This window comes from Haliotis rubra, unplaced genomic scaffold (genome assembly GCF_003918875.1).
Source record: "Haliotis rubra isolate DU_JTF1 unplaced genomic scaffold, ASM391887v1 Scf1562, whole genome shotgun sequence".
NCBI lineage: Eukaryota > Metazoa > Mollusca > Gastropoda > Lepetellida > Haliotidae > Haliotis > Haliotis rubra.
In genome coordinates, this window is record NW_025765517.1 from 8,986 (window position 1) to 21,773 (window position 12,788).

Sequence of the window (12,788 nt, forward strand, 5' to 3'; positions counted from 1 at the left end):
AGACACAGCTAAACAACAAAGAATCTTACCAATAGAGTACACAGCCACCACTCATTAACCAAGAATCTTACCAATTGAGTACACAACCACTGCTAAACAACAACGAATCTTCCAAATAGGATACACCGCTCCAATAAACAAGAAAGAATCTTTCCAATAGATTACACAGCCACCACTAAACAACAAAGAATCTCACCAATACTGTAACCTAGGTGCAGTAAACAACAAAGAATGTTACAAATAGAGTACACAGCCACCACTAAACAACAAAGAATCTTACAAATAGAGTACACAGCCACCACTAAAGAACAATGAATCTTACCAATACTGTAACCCAGCTACACTAAACAACAAAGAATCTTACAAATAGAGTACACAGCCACCACTAAACAACAAAGAATCTTAACAAAAGAGTACACAGCCACCAATAAAGAACAATGAATCTTACCAATACTCTAACCCAGGTACAGTAAACAACAAAGAATCTTACAAATAGAGTACACAGTCACCACTAAACAACAAAGAATCTCACCAATACTGTAACCTAGGTGCAGTAAACAACAAAGAATGTTACAAATAGAGTACACAGCCACCACTAAACAACAAAGAATCTTACAAATAGAGTACACAGCCACCACTAAACAACAATGAATCTTACCAATACTGTAACCCAGCTACACTAAACAACAAAGAATCTTACAAATAGAGTACACAGCCACCACTAAACAACAAAGAATCTTACGAATAGAGTACACAGCCACCAATAAAGAACAATGAATCTTACCAATACTCTAACCCAGGTACAGTAAACAACAAAGAATCTTACAAATAGAGTACACAGTCACCACTAAACAACAAAAACTCTTCCAAATAGAGTACACAGCCACAACTAAACAACAAAGAATCTCACCAATACTGTAACCCAGCTACACTAAACAACAAAGAATCTTACAAATAGAGTACACAGCCACCACATAACAACAAAGAATCTTACCTAAAGTGTACACAGCCACCACTGAAACACAATCAAATGTAACAAATAGAGTACACAGCCACCACTAAATAACAATGAATCTTACCAATACTGTAACCCAGCTACAGTAAACAACAAAGAATCTTACAAATAGAGTACACAACCACAACTAAACAACAAAGAATCTTACAAATAGAGTACACATCCACCACTAAACAACAAAGAATCTTACCAATACTGTAACCTAGCTACAGTAAACAACAAAGAATCTTACAAATAGAGTACACAGTCACCAGTAAACAACAAAACATCTTCCAAATAGAGTACACAGCCACAACTAAACAACAAACAATCTCACCAATACTGTAACCTAGGTACAGTAAACAACAAAGAATCTTACAAATAGAGTACACAGCCACCACTAAACAACAAAGAATCTTACAAATAGAGTACACAGCCACCACTAAAGAACAATGAATCTTACCAATACTGTAACCCAGCTACACTAAACAACAAAGAATCTTACAAATAGAGTACACAGCCACCACATAACAACAAAGAATCTTACCTAAAAGTGTACACAGCCACCACTAAAAACAAACAATTTAACAAATAGAGTACACAGCCACCACTAAATAACAATGAATCTTACCAATGCTGTAACCCAGCTACAGTAAACAACAAAGAATCTTACAAATAGAGTACACAGCCACCACTAAACAACAAAGAATATTACAAATAGCGTACACAGCCACCACTAAACAACAAAGAATCTCACCAATACTGTAACCTAGGTGCAGTAAACAACAAAGAATCTTACAAATAGAGTACACAGTCACCACTTAACAACAAAAAATCTTACAAATAGAGTACACAGCCACCACTAAAGAACAAACAATCTCGCCAATACTGTAACCTAGCTACAGTAAACAACAAAGAATCTTACAAATAGTGTACACAGCCACCACTAAACAACAAAGAATCTTACGAATAGAGTACACAGCCACCACTAAAGAACAATTAATCTTACTAATACTCTAAACCAGCTACATTAAACAACAAAGAATCTTACAAATAGAATACACAGTCACCACTAAACAACAAAAAATCTTACAAATAGAGTACACAGCCACAACTAAACAACAAATAATCTCACCAATACTGTAACCTAGCTACAGTAAACAACAAAGAATCTTACAAATAGAGTACACAGCCACCACATAACAACAAAGAATCTTACCAATAGCGTACCCAGGCACCACTAAACAACAAAAAATCTAACCAATATAGTACACCGCCATCGTTAAACAGCGAAATTTCCAGATAGAGTACACAGCCATCACTAAACAACAAAGAATCTTACAGATAGAGTACACCGCCACGATTAAAAACCAAAAATCTAAGCAATAGAGTACACAGCCACCACTAAACAGCTAAGAATCTTTCCAATAGAGTGCACCGCCACCGCTAAACAACAAAGAATCTAAGCAACAGAGTACACAGTGAGACTAAATAACGAATCTTAACAAAACAGTACACAGACACAGCTAAACAACAAAGAATCTTACCAATAGAGTACACAGCCACCACTCATTAACCAAGAATCTTACCAATTGAGTACACAACCACTGCTAAACAACAACGAATCTTCCAAATAGGATACACCGCTCCAATAAACAAGAAAGAATCTTTCCAATAGATTACACCGCCACCACTAAACAACAAAGAATGTAACAAACACAATACACAGCTACCACTAAACAACAATGAATCTTACCAAAAGAGTACACAACCACCACTAAAAAGCAAAAAATCTAAGCAATAGAGAACACAGCCACGACTAAACAGCCAAGAATCTTACCAATAGAGTGCACCGCCACCACTAAACAACAAAGAATCTAAGCAATAGAGTACACAGTGAGACTAAATAAGGAATCTTAACAAAAGAGTACACAGACACAACTAAACAAGAAAGAATCGTAACAATAAAGTAAATAGCCACCACAAAACATCAAAGAAACTTACCAATAGAGTACACAGCCACCACTAGTTAACCAAGCATCATACCAATAGGGTGTTCAGACACCATGAAAAAACACCAAGACTTACCAATAAAGTACACAGCCACCACTAAATAACAAAGAATCTCACCAATACTGTAACCTAGGTACAGTAAACAACAAGGAATCTTACAAATAGAGTACACAGCCACCACTAAACAACAAAGAATCTTACCTAAAGTGTACACAGCCACCACTAAACAACAAAGAATCTTACGAATAGAGTACACAGCCACCACTAAAGAACAATGAATCTTACCAATACTCTAACCCAGCTACAGTAAACAACAAAGAATCTTACAAATAGAGTACACAGCCACCACATAACAACAAAGAATCTTACCAATAGAGTACCTAGCCACCACTAAACAACAAAAAATCTAACCAATATAGTACACCGCCATCGTTAAACAACGAAATTTCCAGATAGAGTACACAGCCATCACTAAACAACAAATAATCTTATAGATAGAGTACACCGCCACGATTAAAAACCAAAAATCTAAGCAATAGAGTACACAGCCACCACTAAACAGCCAAGAATGTTACCAATAGAGTGCACTGCCACCGCTAAACAACAAAGAATCTAAGCAATAGAGTACACCGCCACCACTAAACAGCCAAGAATGTTACCAATAGGTACACACGTCCGAACTATGATGAAAAACATTCTAACTATATGACGGCGGACTGTAGGTACACACGTCCCAACTATGATCAATAACATTTCAACTACATGAAAACGGACTGTAGGTACACACGTGCAAACTATGATCCAAACGATTCTAGCTATATGACGGCGGGCTGTAGGTACACAAGTTCCAACTATGATCAATAGCATTCCAACTATATCACGGCGGACTGTACGTACACACGCCGAACTATTATCAAAAACATTCTTACTATTTGATGGCGGGCTGTGCGTACACACGTCAAAACTATGATCAATAACATTCCAATTATATGACGGAGGACTGTAGGTACACACGTCCAAACTATGATCAACAACAGTCCAACTATATGAAGGCGGACTGTACGTATACACGTCCCAACTACGATCAGTAACATTTCAACTATATGACGAGGGACTGTTGGTACACACGCCGAACTATGATCAAAAACATTCTTACTATTTGATGGCGGGCTGTAGGTACACACGTCCGAACTAGGATCAATAACATTCCAACTATTTGATGGCGGCTGTACGTACACACGTCCCAATTGTGATCAACAACATTCCAAATATATGACGGCGGGCTGTACGAACACAAAACCCAACTATGATCAATAACATTTGAACTATATGACAGCGGACTGTACGTACACACGTCCCAACTATGATCAACAACATTCCAACTATATGACGGCGGACAGTACGTACACACGTCCCAACTAGGATCAATAGCATTCCAGCTATATGAGGGCGGACAGTACGTACACACGTCCCAACTAGGATCGATAACATTCCAACTATATGACAGCGAGCTGTAGGTACACACGTCCCAAATATGAAAAAAAACATTCCAACTATATGACGGCGGGCTGTAGGTACACACGTCCCAAATATGATAAATAACATTCCAACTACATGACAACGGACTGTAGGTACACACGTGCAAACTATGATCCAAAAGATTCTAACTATATGACGGCGGGTTGTAGGTACACGCGTCCCAACTATGATCAAGAACATTCTAACTATATGACGGCGGACTGTACGTACACACGTCCGATCTAGGATCAATAACATTCTAACTATTTGATGGCGGACTGTACGTACGTACGTTCCAATTATGATGAATAACATTCCAACTATATGACGGTAGGCTGTACGAACACACAACCCAACTATGATCAATAACCTTCCAACTATATGACGGTGGGTTGTAGTTACACACGTCCCAACTATGATCAACAACATTCCAACTATATGACGACGGACTCTAAGTACACACGTCCCAACTTTGATCAAAAACATTCCAACTATATGACGGCGTATTGTACGTACACACGTCCCAACTAGGATCAGTAACATTCCAACGCTTTGATGGCGGGCTGTAGGTACACACGTCCCAAATATGATAAATAACATTCGAACAACATGACAACGGACTGTAGGTACACACGTGCAAACTATGATCCAAAAGATTCTAACTATATGACGGTGGGCTGTAGGTACACGCGTCCCAACTATGATCAAGAACATTCTAACTATATGACGGTGGACTGCAGGTACACACGTCCGATCTAGGATCAATAACATCCTAAATATTTGATGGCGGGCTGTACGTACACACGTCCCAACTATGATCGATAACATTCCAACGACATGACAACGGACTGTAGGTACACACGTGCAAACTATGATCCAAAAGATTCTAACTATATGACGGCGGGTTGTAGGTACACAAGTTCCAACTATGATCAATAGCATTCCAACTATATGACGGTGGACTCTAAGTACACATGCCGAACTATGATCAAAAACATTCTTACTATTTGATGGTGGGCTGTAGGTACACACGTCCCAACTAGGATCGATAACATTTCAACTATATGACGGCGTACTGTAGGTACACACGTCCGAACTAGGATCAATAACATTCCAACTATTTGATGGCGGCTGTAAGTACACACGTCCCAATTATGATCAATAACATTCCAAATATATCACGGCGGGCTGTACGAACACATAACCGAACTATGATCAATAACATTTGAACTATATGAGGGCGGACAGTACGTACTCACGTCCCAACTAGGATCAGTAACATTCCAACGCTTTGATGGCGGGCTGTAGGTACACACGTCCGAAATATGATCAATAGTATTCCAACTATATGACGGCGAGCTGTAGGTACACACGTCCCAAATATTATAAATAACATTCCAACTATATGACAACGGACTGTAGGTACACACGTCCCAAATATGATAGATAACATTCCAAGTACATGACAACGGACTGTAGGTACACACGTGCAAACTATGATCCAAAAGATTCTAACTATATGACGGCGGGCTGTAGGTACACGCGTCCCAACTATGATCAAGAACATTCTAACTATATGACGGCGGACTGTAGGTACACACGTCCGATCTAGGATCAATAACATTCTAACTATTTGATGGTGGGCTGTACAACACACGTCCCAACTTTGATCAATAACATTCTAACTATATGACTGCGGACTGTACGTACACACGTCCCAACTCTGATCAATAGCATTCCAACTATATGAGGGCGGACAGTACGTACACACGTCCCAACTAGGATCGATAACATTCCAACTATATGGCGGCGGACTCTAAGTACACACGTCCCAACTAGGATCAATAACATTCCAACTATATGACGGCGTATTGTACGTACACACGTCCGAACTAGGATCAATAACATTCCCGCTATTTGATGGCGGGCTGTACGTACACACGTCAAAACTATGATCAATAACATTCCAATTATATGACGGAGGACTGTAGGTACACACGTCTAAACTAGGATCAATAACATTCCAGCTATATGAAGGCGGACTGTACGTATACACGTCCCAACTACGATCAATAACATTTCAACTACATGACGACGGACTGTTGGTACACACGCCGAACTATGATCAAAAACATTCTAACTATTTGATGGCGGGCTGTAGGTACAAACGTCCGAACTAGGATCAATAACATTCCAACTATTTGATGGCGGCTGTACGTACACACGTCCCAATTATCATCAATAACATTCCAAATATATGACGGCGGGCTGTACGAACACAAAACCCAACTATGATCAATAACATTTGAACTATATGACAGCGGACTGTACGTACACACGTCCCAACTATGATCCAACTATATGACGGCGGACAGTACGTACACACGTCCCAACTAGGATCAGTAACATTCCAACGCTTTGATGGCGGGCTGTAGGTACACACGTCCGAAAAATGATCAATAGTATTCCAACTATATGACGGTGGACTGTAGGTACACACGTCCCAAATATGATCAATAACATTCCAACTACATGACAACGGACTGTAGGTACACACGTGCAAACTATGATCCAAAAGATTCTAACTATATGACGGCGGGCTGTAGGTACACGAGTCCCAACTATGATCAAGAACATTCTAACTATATGACGGCGGACTGTAGGTACACACGTTCGATCTAGGATCAATAACATTCTAACTATTTGATGGCGGACCGTACGTTCCAATTATGATGAATAACATTCCAACTATATGACGGTAGGCTGTACGAACACACAACCCAACTATGATCAATAACATTCAAACTATATGACGGCGGACTCTAAGTACACACGTCCCAACTTTGATCAAAAACATTCCAACTATATGACGGCGTATTGTACGTACACACGTCCCAACTAGGATCAATAACATTCCAACTATTTGATGGCGGGCTGTAGGTACACACGTCCCAACTATGGTCAAGAACATTCCAACTATATGAGGGCGGACTGTAGGTACACATGTCAACTATGATCAATAGCCTTCCAACTATATGACGGCGGGTTGTAGTTACACACGTCCCAACTAGGATCAATAACATTCCCACTATTTGATGGCGGGCTGTACGTACACACGTCCCAAATATGATCATTAGCATTCCAACTATATGACGGCGGGCTGTAGGTACACACGTCCCAACTATGATCAAGAACATTCTAACTATATGACAACGGACTGTAGGTTCACACGTGCAAACTATGATCAATAGTCTTCCAACTATATGACGGCGGGTTGTAGTTACACACGTCCCAACTAGGATCAACAACATTCCAACTATATGACGGCATACTGTACGTACACACGTCCCAACTAGGATCAATAACATTCCCACTATTTGATAGCGGACTGTAGGTACACACGTGCAAACTATGATCATTAGCATTCCAACTATATGACGGCGGGCTGTAGGTACACACGTCCCAACTATGATCAAGAACATTCTAACTATATGACAGCGAACTGTAGGTACACACGTTCCAACTATGATCAATAGCCTTCCAACTATATTACGGCGGGTTGTAGTTACACACGTCCCAACTAGGATCAACAACATTCCAACTATATGACGGCGTACTGTACGTACACACGTCCGAACTAGGATCAATAACATTCCCACTATATGATGGCGGGCTGTACGTACACACGTCCCAAATATGATCATTAACAATTCCAACTATATGACGGCGGGCTGTAGGTACACACGTCCCTACTATGATCAAGAACATTCTAACTATATGACGGCGGACTGTAGGTACACACGTCCAAACTAGGATCAACAACTTTCCAACTATATGACAGCGGACTGTACGTACACACGTCCCAACTTTGATCAATAACATTCCAACTATTTGATGGCGGGCTGTAGGTACACACGTCCCAACTATGGTCAAGAACATTCCAACTATATGAGGGCGGACTGTAGGTACACATGTTCCAACTATGATCAATAGCCTTCCAACTATATGACGGCGGGTTGTAGTTACACACGTCCCAACTAGGATCAACAACATTCCAACTATATGACGGCGTACTGTACGTACACACGTCCGAACTAGGATCAATAACATTCCCACTATTTGATGGCGGACTGTAGGTACACACGTGCAAACTATGATCATTAGCATTCCAACTATATGACGGCGGGCTGTAGGTACACACGTCCCAACTATGATCAAGAACATTCTAACTATATGACGGCGGACTGTAGGTACACACGTTCCAACTATGATCAATAGCCTTCCAACTATATGACGGCGGGTTGTAGTTACACACGTCCCAACTAGGATCAACAACATTCCAACTATATGACGGCGTACTGTACGTACACACGTCCCAACTAGGATCAATAACATTCCCACTATATGATGGCGGGCTGTACGTACACACGTCCCAAATATGATCATTAACAATTCCAACTATATGACGGCGGGCTGTAGGTACACACGTCCCAACTATGATCAAGAACATTCTAACATTTTGATGGCGGACTGTAGGTACACACGTCCGAACTAGGATCAACAACTTCCCAACTATATGACAGCGGACTGTACGTACACACGTCCCAACTATGATCAACAACATTCCAACTATATGACGGCGTACTGTACGTACACACGTCCCAACTATGATGAACAACTTTCCAACTATATGACAGCGGACTGTACGTACACACGTCCCAACTATGATCAATAACATTCCAACTATATGACGGCGGGCTGTACGAACACACGTCAGAACTATGATGCAATTCATGTTAATTTCACAGTGATGCACTCCAAGGATTTTATGCAAGTAGCAAATTGCTTCTCTACTGGATCAAAGTCACCGACAGTACTTTATCAGGCAATAAAGTCCACTTTTGTGCATTACGTCAAATTGTATTGACGTCACTACGCCATTCTCGTCTGCCCCCTCGTTATAAGACGTACCCTTGGTAACGATGCATGTCAGTTGTATCTCCACGTGCAGCCTCCAGCAGCAAACTACCCCGTTATACCACGTTTCCTGGTTTGCAGCTGCTTCACTCGGCTAACATAACTGGTGGAAACATTACGTTTAACCTTTTTCTGAAGGATAAATGTCTCAGCTCGAATCAGAATTAAACAGCGACACGGCAATGTTGGCTGACTAAGCCTATGTCAACAGTCCCACAATGCATCCGTGGAATGTCGCGTGACTAGTCAACGTCATCCTGTTTACTGTTCTAAACTTACGTTGGTAGTAGAAGTCCCACGTTCTTATTGTCCCAGACGTAACTTAAATAATACAGAGAAAATATTATACCCGAACGTACGTCGTTTTCAAACTGTTTATCACTTGGTTTTATGGCAACGTACATCTTAACACAGGGGGAAGACACGTCTCTGGAAGAGCCCGTCAGTTAGCCCTGAACAAGGATTGGTAATTTAGATCACCGACACCGTCCCTTTGTTTAGATTAATATTTGCGTGTATTCAAAATGGCATCTTAGAAAAGAAATACAGTTCGCTCTACCCCCATGTATAGTGTAATAAAGTACCTTTTCCCTGCACTATTATGTCACGAGTCCTGACCGCAGATAAATCAGACCGAGGCGTAATTCTTTAAAATCTGTTTATTCCGTAAACTGTAACATATATATGGACATCAGTCGAAGGTGATGTATGACCGAGGGGTGCAACAACTCACCTCGGCCGTGGCGTGACATGAAGTCGCAGATATCAAGATTGCACGTATTTTAACATTGCACAAATTACATACATTATGTGGTATTTACAGTATTCTATATAATATTGCACTTGATATTATGTAGAATATCATGAGCAAATTAAAGAAAACAGACATCTCTCATCTCGGCAGTGGCGTGACATGAAGTCGCAGATATCAAGATTGCACGTATTTTAACATTGCACAAATTACATACATTATGTGGTATTTACAGTATTCTATATAATATTGCACTTGATATTATGTAGAATATCATGAGCAAATTAAAGAAAACAGACATCTCTCATCTCGGCAGTGGCGTGACATGAAGTCGCAGATATCAAGATTGCATATAACATTGCACAAATTACATACATAATGTGGCATTTACAGTATTCTATATAATATTGCACTTGATATAATGTAGAATATTATGAGCAAATTAAAGAAAACAGACATCTCTCATCTCGGCAGTGGCGTGACATGAAGTCGCAGATATCAAGATTGCACGTATTTAAACATTGCACAAATTACATACATCATGTGGTATTTACAGCATTCTAAATAATATTGCACTTGATATAATGTAGAATATCATGAGCAAATTACAGAAAACAGACATCTCTCATCTCGGCCGTGGCGTGACATGAAGTGGCAAACATGAAGATGCCTACGTCACGCAACAGGTAATGCACGAGATGTCACGGAACAGGTAATGCACGAGATACTACTGGTATTATAACTATAGCAAGAGTGAGACAAGAAGCGCTCGTAAATGAGCAAAGCGGAATGAAGTAAGATATACTCTGTGTATTGGGAAATACATCCGGCGACAAATATAACGTTAAAACTCTCGGGCGCAAACGTCGTCGTACTTTAAATATAATAATTCAGGGCAAAGGTCTACTTTACACTATGCATGGGGGTAGTGCGAAGCGGATTAAATAGTGTATATTCGAACGTTTTCCCCAATCAGAAACTGGGGTACTGTGTTGGGACTAGGTTTATGAGACTACAAAAGTGCAGTCTCATAAAACTGACTCTAACCTAACTCACACTATGGTTAACTAAGACCTGTTCACGAAGATTCTACTTGACGAGGCCATTCTCTTCATGGCCAACTTCAGAGATACAGCCCTGGGAACACTGCCTTTTCAACCACTCTGCTGGTACAGAAAGGTGGATGACACCTTCACCATCCTAGATCCCGACCACGACCCTGCATTCCTCCTCGACCATCTCAACAAGCAGCACCTGCGCATCCACTTCACGATGGAGATAGAAGACCAACAGAAACTGCCGTTCCTAGACGTGCCAACCCCCCCCCCCCCTAACAAATTAGCTTTCTCCGTCTACAGAAATTTCTCCGTCTACAGAACCAGGATATTCATTACCTCTCTATCCAGACCAACCTTGTAACCATACACTCCCAATAGAAACAAATCAGATGGCATGCTAGTAATGAAGAAAGATTATGTAAATAATGTAAGAAAACAATAGGAGAGAACGTCACTTCATGTTATACTGCCCATATTTAAGAAAAGTAAGAAATTCATTTCTACCAAACTATTATTGCAATTATCCATCATTAGATAAATTTATATCCCTAATGTCTTGTACGCATAAAGCACTACTGTTGAAAATAAGCAAATATGTGAAATCCGGTCGACGTATGTTCCAAAAACAAATCTGTACATTGGTATTTTTTTCTCTGTGTCATTATTGTGATCTGCATGAGAATACACCAAACCAAACCAACGCGCTATAGTATCACCCCTGACCAGACGAGCCAGATCCATCTTCGACCCCGACCATCTCCAAGCTGAAATAGACCAAGTAAGAAGCACATTCATCAACCTCAGCGGCTATACCAAACATGTTGTTGACAGAACCCTAGCATCGACCCTCCAACAGCAAGAAGAACGCCAACCCAAACCTGAGCCATCCCCGGTTACAGTAACCATTCCCTTCCAAGGCCAGATCAGCCGACTGCTCAAGAAAACTGCCGGCATAGATGTGCCAATGAAAGATGTAATTCATCTAACACCACTCAAGACCCCTACAAGCTAACGTGTGACTGTTGCAGCAGCTATGGGGGAGAGATAGCCCTTTGAGCACAAAACCTGACTGCTAAAATAAGATCGCAAGTTTCTGAACACATTGTGAAAAATCCATTACACTCCTTTGACTGGCAAGCAACAACCATCATAACACCAAATTTCTATGATTGGCGACGACGCAAGATTTCAGAGTCAATCAGCATTAAAAGATTGGGGCCACAGATGAATAGAGATCAAGGGGTTTACCAACCCAAAGCCTGGCAAATTTTGTATGTCATCCCTGCTTTTGTGTATCAATTAAACTATCATCCACCCTCCCTTTTGTACATCAATTAGACTCATTGGCATCTATCACTTACCCATTTAATCCACTGTTACAATACTATATCTGCTTTTTTATATTTAGATAGAACATGATTTATGCAACGCAAGGTGAGAGAATTATTAACAAGTCAAAGACTAATCAGTCAAGAAA